The following is a 24,383-nucleotide window of genomic DNA, read 5'->3' as shown; positions in this document are numbered from 1 at the left end:
AAATCAACAGTGGGGAAAGATTTGGGTTCTAATACCACGGTGCAGAACTGGTTCGTCTGAAACGCTACGAATCGTGTAACATGTGGAGAACGCCACAGTCGGAAATTCTACGTAGTAGCAGTATCTGAGGCATCAGCTGTTGGTACGGGACGTGCCCTGTTAGAAAGTGAACCGTGTCGCTATTATAGGAAAAGGGAAGCCGAGGCACACCGGCAGGCGGTTGTCGTGTCGGTTGGCTGGTGGCTGGTGGTTCGTGGCTGGTGAGCTGCGCGCGGCGCTTGTCGCAGCGCACTACTACTACAGCCGTGCCGCTACGCCCACGGCTCTCAAGCTTTATGGTCGCCTCGACCCGCGCACGGAATTTCACACAGACCAGGCCAAGTGTTGCGGTTTATCACCCGGGAACCCACCACTCAGGCTGCCCTCACAAAAGCCGCGGCCCTAATGACGGGGCGTTATAAAATTTCACACTCCCACAACCGAAAACAGTTGAAGTAACAAAATTCCCTTCAGAATCTAGAGTACTTCAGCTATAAAACCACTTGAGAAAGTTTTTACGCGTCCAGAATATTGAAGGGAAATTCTGGAGATAAATTTAATACTACTATGTTTTTTTGTTTGTTTTTACAAATTCTTTGTAACGTACGCTTATACACTTACGGCTTTCAGTAGCAGTTGCTAATTACAGTATAATGGGTAGATCGGATCGGATTACTTCTGTACTGAAAAAAAAACCATTTTTATGGCAGAATTTGACTAAATGAAGGGATCGGTTGAGAGGACATACATTGAGGCATCACTTATTTGTCAAATTGTTTTTTGATGGTTCTGTAAAGTAGGGAGGACGAGGGACGGTTGAAATGGCTCTGAGCACTACGGGACTCAACATCTGTGGTCATTAGTCTCCTAGAAAAAATGGTTCAAATGGCTCTGAGCACTATGGGACTCAACTGCTGTGGTCATAAGTCCCCTAGAACTTAGAACTACTTAAACCTAACTAACCTAAGGACAGCACACAACACCCAGCCATCACGAGGCAGAGAAAATGCCTGACCCCGCCGGGAATCGAACCCGGGAACCCGGGCGTGGGAAGCGAGAACGCTACCGCACGACCACGAGATGCGGGCATGTCCCCTAGAACTTAGAACTACTTAAACCTTACTAACCTAAGGACATCACACACATCCATGCCCGAGGCAGGATTCGAACCTGCGACCGTAGCGGTCACGCGGTTCCAGACTGAAGCGCCTTTAACCGCACGGACACATCGGCCGGCAAGGAAGAGGGAGGAGCGAGATGACGACCAAGATTTGCCTGCAGGGTCCAAGTCCAAATTTACTAATGCAGACCTATACGTAACTTTCTTTATTTTATGGAAAAATGCTACATGATATCCATAATATTGAAATCGTTTTATTAACATTTTGCAGTGCTTCTGTTACACCTTTTAACGTAGTCACCAGGTTTTTCCAAGCGTTTTTGGTAACGTGACCGAAGTTATTCCCAACAATTGTTTTACCAGGTTGGGTCCTAATTCGCTTTGAGGAACTGAGAGCTGTCATGATAAAAGACGTTCTGGAATTTTGTCTCGTAAAGTTCCCTCCATTCATAACAATGCTCGACAACTCGAACGACCCAGACGGAGCTCGGAAGAATCCACTGGCAAGTGCTCCCGCATCCTCGGTAATCAGCAAATACTGCCCCAAGTAATAGTGACATATTCCTCAATGTAGCGGCCATTTTGGAGGTAAGAACTCTATCGCCGATGATAAAGTCACCTCAACAGCGAACACCCAGTTTCCAGCACAAGACCTGATCTAGTACAATACTAGCTTGGATAAACTCGTGTCATGTTGCCGTAAACGTTTCGAAAAACATGGCATCTATGTAGAAAAGTAACAGAAACGTATTGCAATGACAATAAAATAATTTCAACGTGATAAATTATGTGCAATTTTTTTTTTCAATTTTGTATGATGGGGAGACTTACCTATTGGACGCCCCTCGTATATATGTCACAACAGTTGCGAAGAAATCTGCCTGTCATTTTAATATTGTATGCTGAACCAGGACTGAAACCAGGAACCCTCAACATTCCCGAGAGAGTGTTCCACTGACTGCGCTACTCAAGCACGACATACGACCGTCCCTCACAGCTATACCTACACTACTCGCCATTAAAATTGCTACACCTCGATGATGACTGATACACACGCGAAATTTAATCAACAGGAAGAAATATTGCGATATGCAAATGATTAGCTTTTCAGAGCATTCACACAAGGCTGGCGCCGGTGGCGAAACCTACAACGTGCTGACATGAGTAAAGTTTCCAACCGATTTCTCACACACAAACAGCAGTTGACCGGCGCTGCCTTGTGAAACGTTGTTGTGATGCCTCGTGTAAGGAGGAGAAATGCGTACCACCACGTTTCCGACTTTGATAAAGGTCGGATTGTAGCCTATCGCTATTGCGGTTTATCGTATCGCGACATTGCTGCTCTCGTTGGTGGAGATCCAATGACTGTTAGCAGAATATGGAATCGGTGGGTTTAGGAGGGTAATACGGAACGCCATGCTGGATCCCAAATGCCTCGTATCACTAGCAGTCGAGATGACAGGCATCTTATCGGCATGGCTGTAACGGATCGTGCAGCCATGTCTCGATTCCAGAGTTAACAGATGGGGACGTTTGCAAGGCAACAACCGTCTGCACAAACAGTTCGACGACGTTTGCAGCAGCATGGACTATCAGCTCGGAGACCATGGCTGTGGTTACCCTCGACGCTGCATCACAGACAGGAGCGCCTGCGATGGTGTACTAAACGAAGAACCTGGGTGCACGAATGGCAAAACGTCATTTTTTTCGGATGAATCAATTTTCTGTTTACAGAATCATGATGGTCACATCCGTGTTTGGCAACATCGCGGTGAACTCACATTAGAAGTGTGTATTCGTCATCGCCATACTGGCGTATCACCCGGCGTGATGGTATGGGATGACATTCGTTGCACGTCTCGGTCACCTCTTGTTCGCATTGACGGCAGTTTGAATAGTGGATGTTACATTTCAGATCCCCCCCCATGAACATGGACCTTACCGTTGGTGGGGAGACTTGCGTGCCTCAACGATACAGATAGCCGCACCGTAGGTGCAACCACAACTGAGGGGTACCTGTTGAGATGCCAGACAAACGGGTAGTTCCTGAAGAGGGGCAGCAGCCTTTTAAGTAATTGTAGGGGCAACAGTCTGGATGATTGACTGATCTGGCCTTGTAACATTAACCAAAACGGTCTTGCTGTGCTGGTACTGTGAACGGTTGAAAGCAAGGGAAAACTACAGCCTTAATTTTTCCCGAGGGCATGCTGTTTTACTGTATGGTTAAATGATGATGGCGTCCTCTTGGGTAAAATATTTCGGAGGTAAAATAGTCCTCCATTCGGATCTCCGGGCGGAGACTACTCAGGAGGACGTCGTGATCAGCAGAAAGAAAACTGCCATTCTACGGATCGGAGCGTGGAATGTCAGATCCCTTAATCGGGCAGGCAGGTTAGAAAATTTAAAACGGGAAATGGATAGGTTAACGTTAGATATAGTGGGAATTAGTGAAGTTCGGTGGCAGGAGGAACAAGACTTCTGGTCTGGTGAATACAGGGTTATAAATACAAAATCAAAGAGGGGTAATGCAGGAGTAGGTTTAATAATGAATAAAAAAATTGGAGTGCGGATAAGCTACTACAAACAGCATAGTGAACGTATTATAGTGGCCAAGATAGACACGAAGCCCATGCCTACTACAGTAGTACAGGTTTATATGCCAACTAGCTCTGCAGATGACGAAATTGAAGAAATGTATGGTGAGTTAAAATAAATTATTCAGGTAGTGAAGGGAGACGAAAATTTAATAGTCATGGCTGACTGGAATTCGACAGTAGGAAAAGGGAGAGAAGGAAACATAGTAGGTGATTATGGATTGGGGCTAAGAAATGAAAGAGGAAGCCGTCTGTTAGAATTTTGCACAGAGCATAACTTAATCATAGCTAATACTTGGTGTAAGAATCATGAAAGAAGGTTGTATACATGGAAGAACCCTGGAGATACTAAAAGGTATCAGATAGATTATATTATGGTAAAACAGAGATTTAGGAAACAGGTTATAAATTGTAAGACATTTCCAGGAGCAGATGTGGACTCTAACCACAATCTATTGGTTATGGACTGTAGATTACAACTAAAGAAATGGCAAAAAGGTGGGAATTTAAGGAGAAGGGACCTGTATAAACTGACTAAACCAGAGGTTGTAGAGAGTTTCAGGGACAGCATAAGGGAACAGTTGACAGGAATGAGGGAAAGAAAAACAGTAGAAGACGAATGGGTAGCTCTAAGGGATGAAGTAGTAAAGGCAGCAGAGGATCAAGGAGGTAAAAAGACGAGGGCTAGGAGAAATCCTTGGGTAACAGAAGAAATACTGAATTTAATTGATGAAAGGAGAAAATATAAAAATGCAGTAAATGAAGCAGGCAAAAAGGAATACAAACGTCTCAAAAATGATATCGACAGGAAGTGCAAAGTGGCTAAGCAGGCATGGCTAGAGGACAAGTGTAAGGAGGTAGAGGCTTATCTCACTAGGGGTAAGGTAGATACTGCCTACAGGAAAATTAAAGAGACATTTGGAGAAAAGAGAGCCACTTGTTTAAATATCAAGAGCTGAGATGGAAACCCAAGTCTAAGCAAAGAGGGGAAAGCAGAAAGGTGGAAGGAGTATAAGAGGGTCTATACAAGGGCGATGTACTTGAGGACAATATTATGGAAATGGAAGAGGATGTAGATGAAGATGAAATGGGAGATACGATACTGCGTGAAGAGTTTGACAGAGCACTGAAAGACCTGAGTCGAAACAAGGCCCCGGGAGTAGACAACATTCCATTAGAACTACTGACGGCCTTGTGAGAGCCAGTCCTGACAAAACTCTTCCATCTGGTGAGCAAGATGTACGAGACAGGCGAAATACCCTCAGACTTCAAGAAGAATACAATAATTCTAATCCCAATGAAAGCAGGTGTTGACTGATGTGAAAATTACCGAACTATCAGTTTAATAAGTCATAGCTGCAAAATACTAACACGAATTATTTACAGACGAATGGAAAAACTGGTAGAAGCCGATCTTGGGGAAGATCAGTTAGGATTCCGTAGAAATGTTGGAAGACGTGAGGCAATACTGACCTTACGCCTTATCTTAGAAGAAAGATTAAGGAAAGGCAAACCTACGTTTCTAGCATTTGTAGACTTAGAGAAAGCTTTTGACAATGTTGACTGGAATACTCTCTTTCAAATTCTAAAGGTGGCAGGGGTAAAATACAGGGAGCGAAAGGCTATTTACAATTTGTACAGAGACCAGATGGCAGTTATAAGAGTCGAGGGACATGAAAAGGTAGTAGCGGTTGGGAAGGGAGTGAGACAGGATTGTAGCCTCTCCCCGATGTTATTCAATCTGTATATTGAGCAAGCGGTAAAGGAAACAAAAGAAAATTTCGGAGTAGGTATTAAAACCCATGGAGAAGAAATAAAAACTTTGAGGTTCGCCTATGACATTGTAATTCTGTCAAAGACAACAAAGAACTTGGGAGAGCCGTTGAAAGGAATGGACAGTTTCTTGAAAGGAGGATATAAGTTGAACATCAACAAAAGCAAAACGAGGATAATGGAATGTGTTCGAATTAAGTCGGGTGATGCTGAGGGAATTAGATTAGGAAATGAGACACTTAAGGTAGTATAGGAGTTTTGGTATTTGGGGAGCAAAATAACTGATGATGGTCGAAGTGGAGAGGATATAAAATGTAGACTGGCAATGGCAATGAAAGCGTTTCTGAAGAAGAGAAATTTGTTAACATCGAGTATAGATTTACGTGTCAGGAAGTCGTTTCTGAGAGTATTTGCATGGAGTGTAGCCATGCATGGAAGTGAAACATGGACGATAAATAGTTTGCACAAGAAGAGAACAGAAGCTTTCGAAATGTGGTGCTACAGAAGAATGTTGAAGATTAGGTGGGTAGATCACGTAACTAATGAGGAGGTATTGGATAGGATTGGGGAGAAGAGAAGTCTGTGGCACAACTTGACTAGAAGAAGAGATCAGTTGGTAGGACATGTCCTCAGGCATCAAGGGATCACAAATTTAGCATTGGAGGGCAGCGTGGAGGGAAAAATCGTAGAGGGAGACTAAGAGATGAATACACTAAACAGATTCAGAAGGATGTAGGTTGCAGTAGGTACTGGGAGATGAAGAAGCTTGCACAGGATAGATTAGAATGGAGAGCTGCATCAAACCAGTCTCAGGACTGAAGACCACAACAACAACAACATTTCAGATGTTTTACGATCCGTGGCTCTACCCTCATTCGATCCCTGCGAAACCCTACATTTTAGCAGGATAATGCACGGCAGCATGTCGCAGGTCCTGTACGGGCCTTTCTGTATACAGAAAATGTTCGACTGCTGCCCTGGACAGCACATTCCCTATATCTCTCACCAACTGAAAACGTCCAGTCAATGGTGGCCGAGCAAATGGCTCGTCACAATACGCTAGTCACTACTCTTGATGAACTGTGGTATCGTGTTGAAGCTGCGTGGGCAGCTGTACCTGTACACGCCATCCAAGCTCTGTTTGACTCAATGCCCAGGCGTATCAAGGCCGTTTTTACGGCGAGAGGTGGTTGTTCTGGGAACTGATTTCTCAGATCTATGCACTCAAATTGCGTGAAAATATAATCACATATCAATTCTAGTATAATATACTTATCCAATGACTACCCGTTTACCATCTGCATTTCTTCTTGGTGTAGCAATTTCATGGCCAGTAGTGTACGTTGTGCTGTGCTTCAGTCCTGTCTTCGCAATATCCATTCATCCTAGAGAAAAATGTACAGTAGAATTTGTGTGGAGTTACGAAGGTAGGAAATGAGGCAATGGCGGAAGTAAAGCCGTGCTTCGGCCCCTCTGATGTTTGTATACTCAGATACGAATGACGAATGTCCCAGGTTCAAAGCGCGGTCGGGCAGATTAATGACACGAGACTACCAGGCCTTTCTCATTTTCGGGAAATCATGTCACCGTATAACATAAAATGAATAATAGTCGCCTGACATTTGTCGTATGGAGAAGACAGTGACACTTCAGTTACGGTTACGTGCAATTCTAGTGAATTATTTACGTGAAATTCCGCACATATGTTTTTTATTTCACAAAGGTCTACACATACGTCTTATGGTAGCTGGACGATTTGTATTTTCTGAGAAAATCATCGCATACGTTCACTATAAAACACGACCCATAATGATTGTACTCAGACGATGACTTATTTTAGTGGGTTACTGATGAAAACATACATCGCTTTTATACTTTTGCATTCAGGTCAGCATCGCGATTCTGATTAATCTTTATGTAGTGTTAAATATATTTTAATTATATAATGAGCATTTAAATGTTAAAAATACTATATTCTGAGATGGTAGAGTTAGAGTTCCGAGACACCTCAACAACAGCCCACAAGAAGCAACCGAACTGACACTGCCATCAGTGGGACCGCCCTTCTCTGGGCTAGGAATATTCTTCGTGAGTGCACGTATCACGTATCAGCCACAAAATACAGTGAAAGTAAGCAAAGTAAGAAGGCCTTCACGTTTCAGTGTCAGAGACAGTGGAGATCATTCTAGTGGCGAACGTAACAGCATTCATTTCCTGCATAAGATCTTGAACATGATACCACCACGAGAGCCCTCCATCTACTGTCCTAAGGACATAAAATGGTTGATTTAACTATCTGACCACCTTGAAACCATAGAATTTCGATTTACAGTTCTGTGTAAGGAACTTCGTGCACCTGTTTCAGTGTCATTATCAGCCTCATTTTGATGCTGCTGTTAGGGGGGTTAACATTGGGCTCGATAAGGCACTGATGGCGGACGGCACGGCTCACATTGCAATGGTGCCACTTGAGTCTATCAGTGTATCGGGTTTCACTACACATGGCCTGCAAACAATAGGTATGGGAAGGGGAGGCTACCGAAGCTGACAGTGTAGTGGGTGGTGGAGTGACCATTCATGGAAAAATTTCTGTAGCGGTTGGTGTTAGAGCTGCACCTTTTTAGATTGAAGTCAGCTGGTAGGTATACCTGCTTAAGGGAAGTCCCTCTAACAAATCAGTCACCTTCAGAGGTAGTCAGATATCCACATAGAGAAAGGATTACCATGTAGTTGTTGTTGTCGTCTTCAGTCCTGGGACTGGTTTGATGCAGCTCTCCATGCTACTCTATCTTGTGCAAGCTTTTTCGTCTCCCAGTACCTGCTTCAACCTACATCCTTCTGAATCTGCTTAGTGTATTCATTTCTTGGTCTCCCTCTACGATTTTTATCCTCCACGCTGCCCTACAATACTAAATTGGTGATCCCTTGATGCCTCGGAACATGTCCTACCAATGGATCCCTTCTTCTAGTCAAGTTTAGCCACAAACTTCTCTTCTCCCCAATTCTATACAATACCTCCTCATTAGTTATGTGATCTACCCATCTAATCTTCAGCATTCTTCTGTAGCACCACATTTCGAAAGCTTCTATTCTCCTCTTGTCCAAACTATTTATCGTCCATGTTTCACTCCCATACATGGCCACAATCCATACAAATACTTTCAGAAACGGCTTCCTGACACTTAAATCTATACTCGATGTTAACAAATTTCTCTTCTTCAGAAACGCTTTCCTTGCCATTGCCAGTATATATTTTATATTCTCCCTACTTCGACCATCATCAGTTATTTTCCTCCCCAAAATAGAAATAATCATCTATTACCTGAAGTGTCTCATTTACTAATCTATTCCCTCAGCATCAGCCGACTTAATTCGACTACATTCCATTTAATAAAAATGTAGGAGGTATTACACATAAAGTTAGTGAACTGCTTATAGATTAATATCGGTATATCGGGGCACCACTTAAGTAATTTGACAATTCAGAGGCTTCCAGGGTACAGATTAGCTGGCTGTTTGTCAAGGAGTTTTTTTAGGAGTGTGTGTGTGTATGGGGGGTCAAATATATATAAAACAGTATTCCATTTGAGTCCATAGACCTATCACGGCTCTCCAACGAACAGGCTCTCAGTGTTGTGCAGGGGCAGTTGAATTTAGTGAAAATAAACTTCTAATTGTTACTGTTTATAGATCCTCTAACTCTGACTTCAGAGCGTTTCTGCTGAAGCTAGAATGGGTTCTTGATTCGCGTCATACAAAGCACCAACAACTGCTTGTATGTGGTGACTTCAATACGAATTTTGTATATAATTGTGCAAGGAAAAGGATATTGGTAGCTTTCCTAAACTCATATGATTGTGTTTGTTCCAACCTGGGTGCAGGGGAACCGTAGCCATTGACAATATTTTTATTCATTCCTCATTACTAGATGAGCATTAGTAAAAGGGTAAATGGCCTTTCAGACCATGATGCACAAATTTTAACGCTAAAAGTCTTTCATACTCAAACAGTAACATATAATTACAAACTACGTAGGAAAGCTAATTCAATAGCAATAGAGAGTTTTTTATACCTCATTAAGGAACAAGAGTGGCAGGATGTTTATAGTGCCGATAACATAGATGACAAATATAATGGTTTTCGTAACACATGTATCATGCTCTTTGAGAGTTGCTTTCCATTTGAAGTTTCTGAACATAGGACAAGCAGTAAAATACAGCATGGTTGGCCGACTAGTGGGATAAGGATATCACGTAAAACAAAGTGGGAATAATATCAAGATGTTAGAAGTAGTCACAACCAAGGTGCAGTAGCGCTTTACAGACAGTGTTGTAAGGTGCTTAAAAATGTTATTGTGATGGCAAAGAGTATGAGGTATGCAAAGAGAATAGATAATTCAAGGGATAAATTAAAACCATATGGTCAGGTGTGAAGGAAGTGTCTGGTCAGCAGCACAAAGACGACGATATAAAGTCAGTTCGTAGTAAAAATATTTCCGTTACTGGTAAATCAGATATATGTACAGTATTTAACAATCAGTTTCTGAGCATTGCTGGTGAATTGAATAAAAACGTAGTTTCTACAGGGAATCGCGAACTCCCTTGGAAAATGTCTTTCAGAGATTCATAACTGAAATACTTTTCTGTGATACATTCAAGGGGGACATTGAGCCAATAAATAAATCACTGAAGACTAAGGACTCTCAAGGATATGATGGAGTACCTAGTGGAATATTAAAGCACTGTGTTGCAAATATTATCCCTGTACTTAAGCACATCTGTAATTTTTTCTTTAAGAGTACTCACCAGTAAAGCCGTTTTATAAAAAGGGAGAAAGGAAGAATGTAAACAGTTTTAGACCTGTTTCTATGCCATCAGTGTTTACTAGAGTTATTGGAAAGGTTGTTTATGTGACGATAATTGATCTTTTTATATCATATAATTTGCTATCAAATCTACAGTTCGACTTTAGAAGTGGTTCAACGATTGAAAATGGTATATTCTCTGTTGTCTGTGCAGTACTGGATGGATTAAATAAAATTTTTTGAACACTAGGCATATTTTTTGATTTATCTAAGGTGTTTGATTGTGTTGGTCACAAAATATTGCTCCAGAAGTTGGACCACTATGGAACAGGGAGAGAAGCTCACAATTGGTTCACCTCTTACTTTAACAAGAGAAGCAAAAAGGTTATTATTCACAGTACTGAGAATAGCTGTGGAGTTCGAATGGAACATGGTCAAATATGGGAAGCCACAGGGATAAATGTTTCCACTCCTGTTTCTTATTTATGCCCCCTAGTATGACACTAGCTTGGAAATAAAGGATGTTATATGCAACACTGTCTTTGTTTCATATAGTACAGTTCATGACATAAGTTTATGGCTTGTAGAAAACTAACTAAAGCTAAATTACAGTAAGACTCAGTTTTTACAGATTCTAGCACACAGTTCAATAAAACCCGACGTTTCAATTCCACAGGACGGGCGTATGTTTAGTGAAACTGAACAGTTCAAATTTCTAGGTGTTCAGATGAACAGTAAACTGTCGTGGAAAGCCCATGTTTAGGGTCTTGTTCAAAGACTGAATGCTGCCCATGTTTACTATTTGAACGTTATCTGAAGTAAGTTATCGTTCGACAATAAAATTAATCTACTTTGCCTATTTTAATTCCCTTATGTTATGTGGTTTTATATTTTGGGGTAACTCTTCCCATTCTAAAAGGATATTTTTGGCTCAGAAACGGGCAGTTCGGGCAAAAAGTGGAGTAAGTTCGCGAAACTACTCTTGTCGAAAGCTGTTCACTTCCCTGGGTATTCTGACATTATGCTCTCAGTACATCAATTTATTCCCAAGAAATAGCAGCTTTCATTCAGTTAATAGAATCTGTATTTGGATCGCACTTCCTCAATTCTTGTGCAGAAAGACCTAAAGTATGCTGCTGCATCTATTTTCAGTAAGCTACCACAAGAATTAAAAAATCTTAGCAACAATGCACGCGCTTTCGAATCGAAACTTAAGAATATCCACATGGGCCACTGCTCCTATTCTGTCAAGGAATTCCTTGGAAAATTAAGCTGATTCCTACGTTATATTGTTCATTGGGTTTCCTTAAGCTGTTGGCTGGACTTTCTTGGGTTCATAAACATTATATTTTATCTGTTATAATTTGATTTTGTAATTTCATTGATTTTGTAAGTTCCATGATCTTGGAGATTGGCTCTCAATTTAGTCCTATGTAACTAGACGTATAAATAAAAATAAATAAGAATAAGGAACTTTATGCACTGCGTTTTGGTGCAGTTAAACTTTAATCTGGTCTACGAAGTGCTGATATTACTGAGTATCCAGTTAACTACACCATGTATATCAAGTTCCAAGTCTTTCGCAGTAACTCTAGTGCCGTCATCAAGGAGAAATCTTTGCGAAACATCTGTGATGTTCTGCGGCACATCACCGATATACAGAGTGCTCAGCGACAGCCTGAAAAGCTTTTAATGGTGTTTGAGAGGAGGCTGTGCTGAGAAGTAATTGTTAAGAAAAAAAATATATACGTGGCTCTGATTCAGAGTTATTTAGTATTCAAGTTAGCCAATCAGGTCTTCGTGCGACAAATTCAAGTAGCCTGCAGAAGTGATGTCGCCAAACGTGTCCTCCTTTTGGTTTCCTCAAACCTAACAAACGTAGCTTTTGGTTGTTGTTGTTTGTTGTTGTGGTCTTCAGTCCTGAGACTGGTTTGATGCAGCTCTCCATGCTACTCTATCCTGTGCAAGCTTCTTCATCTCCCAGTACCTACTGCAACCTACATCCTTCTGAATCTGCTTAGTGTATTGATCTCTTGGTCTCCCTCTACGATTTTTACCCTCCACGCTGCCCTCCAATGCTAAATTTGTGATCCCTCGATGCCTCAGAACATGTCCTACCAACCGATCCCTTCTTCTAGTCAAGTTGTGCCACAAACTTCTCTTCTCCCCAATCCTATTCAATACCTCCTCATTAGTTACGTGATCTACCCACCTTATCTTCAGCATTCTTCTGTAGCACCACATTTCGAAAGCTTCTATTCTCTTCTTGTCCAAACTAGTTATCGTCCATGTCTCACTTCCATACATGGCTACACTCCATACAAATACTTTCAGAAACGACTTCCTGACACCTAAATCTATACTCGATGTTAACAAATTTCTCTTCTTCAGCAACGCTTTCATTGCCATTGCCAGTCTACATTTTATATCCTCTCTACTTCGACCATCATCGGTTATTTTACTCCCTAAATAGCAAAACTCCCTTACTACTTTAAGTGTCTCATTTCCTAATCTAATTCCCTCAGCATCACCCGACTTAATTTGACTACATTCCATTACCCTCGTTTTGCTTTCGTTGATGTTCATCTTATATCCTCCTTTCAAGACACTGTCCATTCCGTTCAACTGCTCTTGCAAGTCCTTTGCTGTCTCTGACAGAATTACAATGTCATCGGCGAACCTCAAAGTTTTTACTTCTTCTCCATGAATTTTAATACCTACTCCGGATTTTTCTTTTGTTTCCTTTACTGCTTGCTCAATATACAGATTGAATAACATCGGGGAGAGGCTACAATCCTGTCTCACTCCTTTCCCAACCACTGCTTCCCTTTCATGCCCCTCGACTCTTATAACTGCCATCTGGTTTCTGTACAAATTGTAAATAGCCTTTCGCTCCCTGTATTTTACCCCTGCCACCTTCTGAATTTGAAAGAGAGTATTCCAGTCAACATTGTCAAAAGCTTTCTCTAAGTCTACAAATGTTAGAAACGTAGGTTTGCCTTTTGTTAATCTTTCTTCCAAGATAAGTCGTAAGGTCAGTATTGCCTCACGTGTTCCAACATTTCTACGGAATCCAAACTGATCTTCCACGAGGTCGGCTTCTACCAGTTTTTCCATTCGTCTGTAAAGAATTCGTGTTAGTATTTTGCAGCTGTGACTTATTAAACTGATAGTTCGGTAACTTTCACATCTGTCAACACCTGCTTTCTTTGGGATTGGAATTATTATATTCTTCTTAAAGTCTGAGGGTATTTCGCCTGTCTCATACATCGTGCTCACCAGATGGTAGAGTTTTGTCATGACTGACTCTCCTGAGGCCATCAGTAGTTCTAATGGAATGTTGTCTACTCCTGGGGCTTTGTTTTGACTCAGGTCTTTCAGTGCTCTGTCAAACTCTTCATGCAGTATCTTATCTCCCATTTCATCTTCATCTACATCCTCTTCCATTTCCATAATATTGTCCTCAAGTACATCGCCCTTGTATAACCCCTCTATATACTCCTTCCACCTTTCTGCTTTCCCTTCTTTGCTTAGAATTGGGTTGCCATCTGAGCTCTTGATATTCATACAAGTGGCTCTCTTCTCTCCAAAGGTCTCTTTAATTTTCCTGTAGGCAGTATCTATCTTACCCCTAGTGAGATAAGCCTCTACATCCTTACATTTGTCCTCTAGCCATCCCTGCTTAGCCATTTTGCATTTCCTGTCGATTTCATTTTTGAGACGTTTGTATTCCTTTTTGCCTGCTTCATTTACTGCATTTTTATATTTTCTCCTTTCATCAATTAAATTCAATATTTCTTCTGTTACCCAAGGATTTCTATTAGCCCGCGTCTTTTTACCTACTTGATCGTCTGCTGCCTTCACCACTCCATCCCTCAGAGCTACCCATTCTTCTTCTACTGTATTTCTTTCCCCCATTCCTGTCAATTGTTCCCTAATGCTCTCCCTGAAACTCTCTACACCCTCTGGTTCTTTCAGTTTATCCAAGTCCCATCTCCTTAAATTCCCACCTTTTTGCAGTTTCTTCAGTTTCAATCTGCAGTTCATAACCAATAGATTGTGGTCAGAATCTACATCTGCCCCAGGAAATGTCTTACAATTTAAAACCTGGTTCCTAAATCTCTGTCTTATCATTATATAATCTATCTGAAACCTGTCAGTATCTCCAGGCTTCTTCCATGTATACAGCCTCCTTTCATGATTCTTGAACCAAGTATTAGCTATGATTAACTTATGCTCTGTTGAAAATTCTACAAGGCGGCTTCCTCTTTTATTCCTTCCCCCCCAATCCATATTCACCTACTATGTTTCCTTCTCTCCCTTTTCCTACTGACGAATTCCAGTCACCCATCACTATTAAATTTTCGTCTCCCTTCACTACCTGAATAATTTCTTTTATCTCGTCATACATTTCATCTATTTCTTCATCATCTGCAGAGCTAGTTGGCATATAAACTTGTACTACTGTAGTAGGCATGGGCTTTGTGTCTATTTTGGCCACAATAATGCGTTCACTATGCTGTTTGTAGTAGCTAACCCGCACTCCTATTTTTTTATTCATTATTAAACCTACTCCTGCATTACTCCTATTTGATTTTGTATTTATAACCCTGTAATCACCTGACCAAAAGTCTAGTTCCTCCTGCCACCGAACTTCACTAATTCCCACTATATCTAACTTTAACCTATCCATCTCCCTTTTTAAATTTTCTAACCTACCTGCCCGATTAAGTGATCTGACATTCCACGCTCCGATCCGTAGAACGCCAGTTTTCTTTCTCCTGATAATGACGTCCTCTTGAGTAGTCCCCGCCCGGAGATCCGAATGGGGGACTATTTTACCTCCGGAATATTTTACCCAAGAGGACGCCATCATCATGTAATCATACAGTAGAGCTGCATGTCCTCGGGAAAAATTACGGCTGTAGTTTCCCCTTGCTTTCAGCCGTTCGCAGTACCAGCACAGCAAAGCCGTTTTGGTTATTGTTACAAGGCCAGATCAGTCAATCATCCAGACTGTTGCCCCTGCAACTACTGAAAAGGCTGCTGCCCCTCTTCAGGAACCACATGTTTGTCTGGCCTCTCAACAGATACCCCTCCGTTGTGGTTGCACCTACGGTACGGCCAACTGTATCGCTGAGGCACGCAAGCCTCCCCACCAACGGCAAGGTGCATGGTTCATGGGGAGCTTTTGGTAACCTAGATTAAATATATCACAAACGGCATATTTTAAATAGTAATGAGCGTTTCAACAAGTCGTAACTCACGGATCTACAAATGTATCTATATTACCGCAGAGTAGCACGTGCAAGCGCTCGAATATGCGCGCGCAACGACCTGATTGGCTAACTCCAATGCTAAACTATTCTGAAATGACGCAAACTTTTATAATTCTTTCTTAATAATTATTTCTTAGCATAGACTCCTCTGAAACAACCTTAGAGTCTTTTCAGACTTACTGAACGCCCTGGGCACCCTGAGTGTGAATATAGGTGGAATATCGCCTTTACTCAGCAAATTTATCAGCTTCTGATTTCGACGTATTACTGCACCAAAAAGAAATTTAGTTTGAAAATATTTTGTCCACGATGATGTTATGGGAGACTAAGTTGGGTGTTTTGTAGATCGAAACTTGCACTTTACGGATAGAAAACATCGCCTTAAAAAGATGATTAAATCTAAAACTCTAAAAATGTAGTTTAATCTAAAAGGAATTAGCTCAAAACACCTAATACCAATATTTTTCACCGGTGACCGAGTACGTATCGCCTTGCTGTCGTTATATTGTATCTCTATTCATCCATTAATCAGTATCTGTCGCAATTACGGTTCTATATATCGAAACATATTTAAGTTGAGTTGGAATAGATTGAAAATCGACTTCGTGTGTGAAGGCTGACATGAAAAATCGAAAAGGAGAAAGTCTAATGTGTGTGAATTCCTACGGGACCAGACTGCTAAGGTCATCGGTCCCTAGTCTTACACACTACTTAAACCAACTTAGCCTACGCTATGCTAAGAACAACACACATACCCACGTCCGACGGAGCACTCGAACCTCCGATGGGGGGAGTCACACGAACAGTGGCAAGACACCTTGAGACCGCGCGGCTATCCCGCGCGGCGCAGAAAGTCAGCTGTTAAAAAAATGGCTGTGGAATACCTTCGAATTAGCATCACCCCTTCAATTAGTTTTCAGTAGCGACTTACTTTGTAATATGCGCCAAACTTTTTTTTCCTCTTCCATTTATTGTGCAATTTTTTTAGATATTTTCTACTCTTTCCTTCCATCATACCTTCAGCTACAGTCACCAGCATAGACTCATGTTGTAACAATTATCTTTCTCCTTAATTCAACGTGTCATTTATTTATCATATTTTGTCATCGACTCCTCGCAGGAGTCCATATGAGATCAATTCCCCTAATTATCAGTAGTCTCCCGTAACACATTTCAAAGACTATTAATCGTTGCCTTCTGTTTTCCCGCTGTCTACTTTTGCAACCATACAAAGCTGTGGTCCAAAGACTACTTTTCATGAATCTCTTTCTGATTTCAAATCCTTATTACTGAAAGAAAGAAGCTGTGTCATTTACTATAATTCCAGTTTCCTTACATAAAGTATAAACCACCTCTTGTTGCTCCCTCCTTCTATTCTCCTTTCGAGATGCAAAAATTCTCTAACGTCTTTAACATTATGCGCTGTCAAATTTAACATTTATGCATCCAGTATTACCATCTGCAGAGCAAATAATTATGCTGATTTTCGCTTTGTTACAAACGTAGTTTATCAATTGCTTGTAATAAACTGAACAAAGCAGACCCCTCCCACTGCCTCTTAATACACAAATCAACGGTGATAATAAGTAACTCTACACCTTACCTGATTTTGAGCTGTGTCACACAGTCAACTCTGATTCGCATTGTGCTTCAGATATAGAGACAAGCTAACAGTTCTAGCCTGACCATACTAACTAAAATAGATTTATTTAATTCCAAGTAACCAAAATAGTTTTCCTGCTCTACATTGTAAGGTAGTATTACCGTTTATTTCGTTTATATAGCCGCTACTGTTATCCATATGCTTAAATTGCTTCTCCTGTATCTGATCTGTTTCTCAACTAATCTACCTTCAGTCTTCGCTTTCGTTTTTCAATTCAGTACTGTTCTAAGCATTTTTACACCCTAAACATACCGAGCGTTGATTTTTCACATCTACACGGTCTTGGTTTCAGCACACTATTTTACTAAATATATTCTTTAGAAATTTGGTGGAACTTGTCCAGTTTCAACAGTTTAGATTGCAGGCTTGTGTAGTTCTTGATGTCTCTTTGACCCGGTGCCCGCAACAGATCCAATGCTGTTTCATCAAAACCTTTTTTTTTTTTAATTCGTGGAAGCTATGTTCGCAAAGGATGGAATGACTTAATTTCCCTCCATTCGATGACACGCTAGTCCCCACGTCAATCCTGCAGGGACCAGATAGACTTCTTAGCTACACGGAGCAGTAAACAGTGCGCTGCTGCTTCTGCCTTGTCGTTTATTTTACGTGCATCCTAGTTTTTAGTGCCGCCGTGCGTACACCCGTGGGTGCAGAGGCCCTAGGGAAATTTCCTTAAAGAAGTCGCTGCGCTTACATTTATTCCCCTTTATTGAGAGCTTATACTTGCGCTACAGTCACCGAGGGACAAACCTGCAGCATAAAACGACTTCCTATATTCCTATACGAGACGAATACGGAACCAGTACATAGGAATATTTTCCTCATAAAAAATTAATGTGACACCATCGAATCATCATTAGTTGTGGTAATTCTAGGAAATTGCACTTGTGCGACACCTTTAAGTTTGAAAAGAACCAGTTAATGAACATACCAAACGTGAGAAGACGTTCTTAGTAAAATTAGCCATGCCTGTAAACATCACTAAGTTTCTCAATAGGCGGGCACAGCGTAACTTGCGGGCACTAATGTCTACCTTGGGTCAAATCTATATGTATTTGTTTCATTGTTAACATCCATATTCTTATTCTAACTATGGATATGCTTACTTTCGAAATAGTTATGGAAATATGAGATTCTTTGGAGGGAGAAAAATTTCGGTCTAGCAAGGAGAGACGGTTCATACTTATAACAACAGTCCACTCTCCTCAGTTAGTTATTAAATAATCACTTTTCACGATTTGCTTTGAGAAACTGAGCAAAGGAATAACGTAAATCTTTTTGCTCATTATTTATTGATGCTTGGACAACATTTTATGAGTTTTTAAAGAAAGTCAGTCATCATTAAACCCCTGATCCGAGTATTCTCTGTCCAAAATAAGGTGTGGCGATGCAGATGGGCTGCAGTCTGCAAATGTTATCTGAAATCAGAAAACGAACAGTTTTCTTAATCTATAGAATACTGCGCAGTATTCTGTAACTTGCAAAACAATGGAATAATGAGCGTTTGAAACAATGATGCAGTTTTTTCGTGTTTTTTTAGTGATTTATTTTGCAGTATATAATGAATAAATTAAAACAAGTAGTAGCCAATTATTCTTTGCGGACCTGCTCGAGGAGTAGTTTAGTGAAATTTCTCAAAGGTATCTTTATTGGTGTGCCAGCAATCCATTCCGTCAGTTTGTGATACAGTGTATTTCAAGGTTACAACTGGGCACGCTAATAAAGACATCCTTCTGAGACTAAGTTGAAATACTCTTAGTGTATGTCCACAAGGAGTAGTAGGCTGCTTTTTATTGTAACTTATTCATAACGTATTTCAAAAATCGTTACCAAAAACAAAGGTGGAAACTGCATCTTTGTTTCAAATATCTGCCATTTTATTATTGTTTCAGATTTCAAAAATGTGTGCCATTTCTCCGTGAACAATGTTATATACATGAAGAATATGGTTTGTTTTCTGATTTCAGGTAGAGTTTGTAGACCCCAGGGCTTCTATCATGAGCACACCTCATTTTGGACAGAGCCTTAATGATGGTTGAATTTCTTACGAAAATCAGAAAATATTACTCAGGAATCGATAAAAATGTGCAAAAGGGTTTACGTTGAGAGATAAATCAGTTTTTCCATAAACAAATCGTGAAAGTCATTTTTGTGTTCGACTGAGGGCAATGGACCCTTAGCCGATCAGATTTCATTGTCCAGTATGTCGCCGGCCGGTGTGGCCGAGCGGTTCTAGGCGCTTCAGTCTGGAACCGCGCGACCGCTACGGTCGCAGGTTCGAATCCTGCCTCGGGCATGGATGTGTGTGATGTCCTCAGGTTAGTTAGGTTTAAGTAGTTCTAAGTTCTAGGGGACTGAGACCTCAGATATTAAGTCCCATAGCGCTCAGAGCCATTTGAACCATTTTTTTTGTCCAGTATGTCAAAGGACAGAACATGTGAATAAATAACTAAGTGGAAGGCGTGTTTAGCTTTCCGGAGCCGCTTCCGCAGCCCACGGGAGTACTACTCATGCTGCAGAGTCAGGTAATGCGCCATTTCTCTAAAAGCACATCTAATGGTAAGGACGAGGTCCTCCTGTATTCGGTAACATAGCTACTTTTTTTACTGCCGAATGATAGTTTTGGAAAACAAAGTATTAGTTTGGATCCGCCTCCACTAAGGCAGCCCTGAATCAAGCATCCAGAATCTGACGGTTGACATCAGGGTTGACCCACTCCATTGTTACAGACAGCGTCAAAACAGTCGCTAAAATAGCTACTACCTGGCGAGATATTAATTTTGCACTTGTAGTAATTACAGGATATGCTTCCTATAGTATAGTGATAGACGAGAGACTAGAGTAGAGAACATTGCATTCCATGTGTAACGGGCTGCCACCGCTCATATTTTCCGTTTTTCTTGACGGATCTTTCAGCTAGACCACGTGGCTGCAAATCAGTGAGGGAATACGCTGACTAAGGCGAAAGACGTCTGTCTTTGAAAATTAATAACTTTTGTACCCGCAAGTGACAGAAGATGTCGCACTGTTACGCGATAGGGAACCAAACTTAAAAGCCCAAGTAAGGTACCTACATTTCAGTAACAACTAGCAGGATCAGCTGAAGTAGTGTTTACATAGAGCACCAGTTTTCACATCTTGTCTCCCATCTTATTACCACCGGCTTTGGCCATAGGAAAGTGTTAGTACATGCGATAGTCGTAGACGTGCTATGGTGCTGATTTCAGATCAGATTTCCAGGGCTTCTGCCATGGGCACACTTAATCTACACATAGTGGTGTAATTAGCGAAACTGAGACCCAGCATACATTAGCCAGTTTTTTGTACGCTTGTAGTTTTTGATTCCTATCGCCGCGTAGACCGATTTTTGGGTCCAATAGGTTCAAAATGGCTCTGAGCACTATGGGCCTCAACTGCTGTGGTCATAAGTCCCCTAGAACTTAGAACTACTTAAACCTAACTAACCTAAGGACAGCACACAACACCCAGCCATCACGAGGCAGAGAAAATCCCTGACCGCGCCGGGAATCGAACCCGGGAACCCGGGCGTTGGAAGCGAGAACGCTACCGCACGACCACGAGATGCGGGCGGTCCAATAGGTCTGTACAATAAAATAAAAGCTATAAATTTCAACAATTATTTTATGTATGTTAAAATCCTAACCATATTACAAGGCACAGTGAAAAATAGCATTGCTTCCAGCAATTTCGCGATACATTCTGACTGTTCCATTTTCCTGTCAATGCAATTCTGTAATTATAACAAAATCAAACGTAAAATATTTCTACGGCCCCGTTGCGTTGGCTCTTGTGCTGTAAGGTGAGTGGCTCTTCCTATAGGCAGTTTTTAATCACAACACATTGTCGAGGATGAAAGTCATGATATGTGACACATAAAATGCCAGGGCTGAACATGGATCGAAGTAGATATTTTTGCATCTGAAGGCTAGCATTTAACGACTGTTTCTGTTTCCTGTCTACCGCTTTTTTCTCCGTTTTTCGTTGTATGTATTTGTGCGGCGGATGTTTCACGGCATCTCTCAGATTTCATCAGTGAAATCTTCTTTGCTATTACACAGTTGGCTCCGAGCGAACACGCTGTCGGTATCTCCCCTTGAGTTTCTTTCATTCACTTGCAGCCCTTTCACATTGTTATGTCTTCCAATCCACTTATCCTCATTTTTCTCCCTGTTTCCCAAGTATCGATCTTTTGTCTTGCCTCGTCGTTGTTCAGCGTCACAAAAGTGCTGTCCAACGGAAACGACACCAAACACGTGTCCTTTCCACCCCTCTCTAGTCCTCGGCTGCCACACTCTTAGTTACACCACTGGACGCTATCATCCGTTTTCAAGGCATCCATGGCTCGCCGGAGACTAGTAAACTGGAGAGTAAGTCGCAGACTACCGAGTGAATTACGGCAGCAGCGAAGGCGCTTGGACGCGCATCGACGGGTATCGGGAGACCGCCAAGCGGCTTCTATGATGCACGTTTTCTGTGTGCGAGAGGAATAGAACAAAGAGGCGCTAATTTTGGTATGACTTTACCTCTACCAAACTTTGTACAGTGGCTATCCCAGTACATAACTGATGTTTTAATAAGATCGCTGCGAGTTCAGAAGTTTTTCTTGTTTAGGGCCAGCAGCATAGTATATGTCGGACAGCAAGGTGATAGTTAGAAAGATGCACTAGAATAGCTGCTTGTAATAACTAATCGTTAGTCACGACAGACTATTTTGGCATTTTTCACCATTTTCAAGTACGTTCAAGCTGATGTGACGTCCAAATTACGTCTTTAGTTGGCTGCCTTACAACTGCCATTACTTTGATGATACGGTAAATGACATAAATTTAGTTAAAATAATACATTAATTATGATTTGGCAGTTGAACTCCTATGATGTTATGTGTTTAAGATATAAAGTCGTAAGATCTGAACTATCAAACTACTGTCTAACCATAATTAACGTATTAGTTTCAGTGTAATTACGTTATTTCCCATTCAGTCATAACACAGACAATTATAAGACACTTCACTAACGACGTAATATGTGCGACACATCAGTTCAGACGTACTTGACAATGGTGATGAATGGTGCCAACAGTCTGTCGTGAGTAAAGATTAGTTACTACGACCAGCTACTCTAGTGCATCCTGCTAATAATGATTTCAGAAGTATATAACTTCTATATGAGAGAAGGTAATTCCACGGGCGTGCTGGAAGATGTTGCTCCCAAACTCTTTATTCTATTCACAATATCGGTTGAAGCGCTATTACATTTCATGCGTGTTACTCGCCCGTGTTTCCTGCTTCGCTGATGCAAGTCGCAATCCTCTGCCGTTAGATGGCTCAGACTTGTGGCGGGTAACATGGCGATGTGTATCGTCCCTGAGTCGGTGGGTGAGAAAACTGTTCATTAAGTGACTTTATAACCACAGAAACGCTTCTCTAATTGAAATGTATATACGACAGACAGCTGTGTACGGTGACGACTGTCTCGATGACAGTTATGTGCGACGTTCGGTTGTTCGTACGCGTAATGAACGAAACGGAGGTGATAACCTCAACGTCTGTGGCAGACCTCATAGTGGGCGACCGGGTACGGCAGCGACGAAACTCACGCAACTGAGTTGGTGAATTCATATGAGAAAATGTCGGATAATACAGACTCACCGCACAGATAATTGTAGCATATCACGAGAGCGTGAACAGGAAATCATCCCAGAACTGTGGCTCAGAACTGCATGCACGGGGGCTGCCTCGAATGCTCACTTCTGACATGAAACAGAGGAGACTGGACAGCTGTTAATAATTTGTTTTTCATGTCGAGCGTGATGCTCATGGGATCTTTAACAAACATTTTAACATGTTATGAGCGGTAGGTTGTCCATTTTGACGCTGAAAACAAGAGACCACAGTGTTCCGCCACAAACGATCACCAATGCCAAAGAAGTTCAAGATCATGCCAGCAGCCGGCAAAATCATGCTCACAGTGTTCTGAGATGTTCAGGGTGTGGTCCATTTCGAATTCATGCCTAAGGCAACCGCCATAAAATGTCTAAGGTACCGCAAAACGAACACAAAAATGAAAGCACGAGTTCGAAGAGTTAATCCACACACGGTGCATTATCTCCTCCAGCCTGACAATGCCAGATCAAAACCGAGCGCAGCGACGTCTGTGGCAGTCTGATGCCTTCGGTTGCCTGTCATTCATCATCTTCCCTGCAGTGCCGATTTGGCCACATTCGATTCTCACCTGTTTCCCAAACTTAAAGAACACGTTCAAGCAGTTAACTTCGATAATGATGAAGGGGTGCAAACAGAGGTGGGGTTGTCACTCAGTCAACAGATGAAACATTTTACAGTTATTGGCAAAAATGTATTCTTTGCCAGGGTGATAACTTTGAGAAATAAGTATGTAGGCAAGCGGAATGATACATAGAATGTTAATAACGTTTTTTCCCTTTAAAAAGATTTTTCACCAAAAAAAATCGGAGACATTACTTTCCAGCTTGCCCACGTATATGCGGTAAATTGTAAATTACGAACTGGTCTCAGAGTATTTAATTTTCGAAAGAACGATACGATTTTACCAGGGTACGTCTTTACCACGGATGCATATAAATTTACTTTAAAAAATTGTATAGGTAACAAGTTACAACTGTGAGATATTTGAAGAAATGCATTTTAATTCCTATCGGCTGTATATATAATACTTGATCGGTTTCGATTAAACAAGCCATCATCATCCGGAAGAAAAATTACAATATTTGTTGATTTAAAATTGCATGTATCTCATAGAAGACACTTTCGTATACCACAAGTAACAATAACGTAACATGGCATAAAACACAACCAGATTTTGAAAATATCCTGAAAATTTTGCGAAGTAGTACATATACTCGTGACAACAGGCGACTCCCGTCTCAGGCCACTGACCCAGTTCCCAATTTTCTGTACAGGTTCCGGAACTTTCTGAACATAGGTGATGCAAAACATTTTTTGATGTGTGTATTTATTATTACGCAAGCTCTGAGTCGCAAGCATGTTGCAGAGACAGTCTGTACCTGGTTATCGATTGTTTAATATATTGCCGTTTTTGAGCAGTCGAATGA

The sequence above is a fragment of the Schistocerca cancellata genome, chromosome 9 (genome assembly GCF_023864275.1).
Source record: "Schistocerca cancellata isolate TAMUIC-IGC-003103 chromosome 9, iqSchCanc2.1, whole genome shotgun sequence".
Lineage (NCBI taxonomy): Eukaryota > Metazoa > Arthropoda > Insecta > Orthoptera > Acrididae > Schistocerca > Schistocerca cancellata.
Note: the sequence above shows the minus strand (reverse complement) of the source record.